Source organism: Mandrillus leucophaeus, unplaced genomic scaffold (genome assembly GCF_000951045.1).
Source record: "Mandrillus leucophaeus isolate KB7577 unplaced genomic scaffold, Mleu.le_1.0 Scaffold214, whole genome shotgun sequence".
NCBI classification, from domain to species: Eukaryota; Metazoa; Chordata; class Mammalia; order Primates; family Cercopithecidae; genus Mandrillus; species Mandrillus leucophaeus.
In genome coordinates, this window is record NW_012102188.1 from 208166 (window position 1) to 210035 (window position 1870).

The following is a 1870-nucleotide window of genomic DNA, read 5'->3' on the forward strand; positions in this document are numbered from 1 at the left end:
CGATAGAGCGAGACTCCGTCTCAAAAAAAAAAAAAAAAAAAAAAAAAAAAGAAAGGAAGGCAAGATATTGTGTAAGTGCCACCCTGTGGCTGAGGTGAATCCCGGCATAAGTTAGCAAGGTATATGACAGAGCACACTTTCCCCCTAAAGAATGCATCTAAAGAGCTCCCCGAGCTAAGAAACTAGATTGCTAAGATCTAATTTTTCATTAAATGTGGTCAGATTCAGAAAGTCCCATCAGCCCAAATCTAATTTTCATCATCCTAGTCTCTTGTTTGCAAGTCAGCTAATATTTCTGTGGTCAGGCCAATGCTGTGTTTTGTTGGCAATGCTCTTTGTGACAAAGGGTGGCCTAAGTTTACCATTAGACTTCCTCTAATAAGAACCAACTTCTCCATGAATCAAGTGCCAACTTCTCCATGAATTGGTCTTGACTCTTCCGGTGACCCCTTCCCCCCAGCCTCTGAGCTTGGTGAGCCTGCGGCACCACACGCATCGGATTTTTCACTCTGTTTCTACCACTGTTCAAAGTACCCCCTTGTGACAGATGTGGAGATCTTCTCAACTAGAGGGTAAGTTTTATTTTAGGTAGAAATCATTGGTTTGAAAAGAACACCCAAAAGAATGCATGCAAAGGAAGACTGAAAGGACACAGGGCTATCTGATGAAACCCACAGACTGGAAGCCAGGTTGCATGAGGCACTGGAAACCTAAACAGGAAACCAGGAGTGGCATGTTGAAAATATGGCCCTAAAATCCTTTGAAACCTCTCAGCTCAATTCAATTCAGGAAGTACTCATTGGCCTATGTCCACCTCCCAGGACTCAGTGGCTTCTTGTAACTGCTTTGACCAACAGAGTCTGGTGGAGGTAACAATACGTGATTGGGTCTCAAAAGGCCATGCAGCTTCCACTTTGTTCCCTGGAACACTCATGCTAGGAACACGAGCCACTGTGTTAGAAGTCCAACTACTCTGAGGCCACCTGGCTCAGAGGTGGGTTTATTGGGAGTCTACACATGTGCCCAAGGAGAGACATGAGGAAGTCAGACTCAAATGGATCACTTTCCACCAACCACTGCCTCAGCTTTACCAGGCTCTCCCTGCAGGGAGGGAAAGATGAACTTTTGTGACTCTTAGCTTGTACAAATGAAATTCTCTACGTGTTTATGAGCTGCGTAAATATTCCTGAATGTCTGCTGTGTTCTACACACTGTTCTAGGTGCTAAGCCACATGGAGAACCCAAGGGTAGGTGTTCCAGTTATCAGTCCTAGTCTTTAGGTCACCCCAGCCCAGGCAGACATGTAAGTGACCCTTAGGTAACCCCAGCCCCCAGGCATGGAGTCTTCCCAGTTGAGGGAAGCAAAGACATTGTGGGGCAAATAGAAACGATTCCCCTGTGCTCTCTCTGAACTCCTGGCCCACCGAATCTATAATTCATAATAAAATAATAGTTTTAAGCCACTAAGTGTTGGGATATTTTATGCAGCAATAATAAGCAGAACACAAAATTAAGTCCTATCCTTCCAAGCCCCATGGTCTATCGTTTCCCTCCTTCCCACATCAACGTCATTGTTCTGTTAGTAGACAAGTTGTCTTTCCTTTGTGCCCATGAGCCCAATATGGCCATCTAAGGCTTTACATCACTACTTCATTCAAACACTCAGGAGTGATTCTGAGTCCTAAGGCCAAACTCCTACATGGGATCCAACTGTCACTGCACATGATTACAGTGTTCGCAACACCCAAGTGACGTGGATGATATACATTCGCCCCTCCACACCTGCAGGTTCTGCACAATCAACCAACTGCATATCAAAAATATTCAGAGGCTGGGCGCGATGGCTCAAGCCTGTAATCCCAGCACTTTG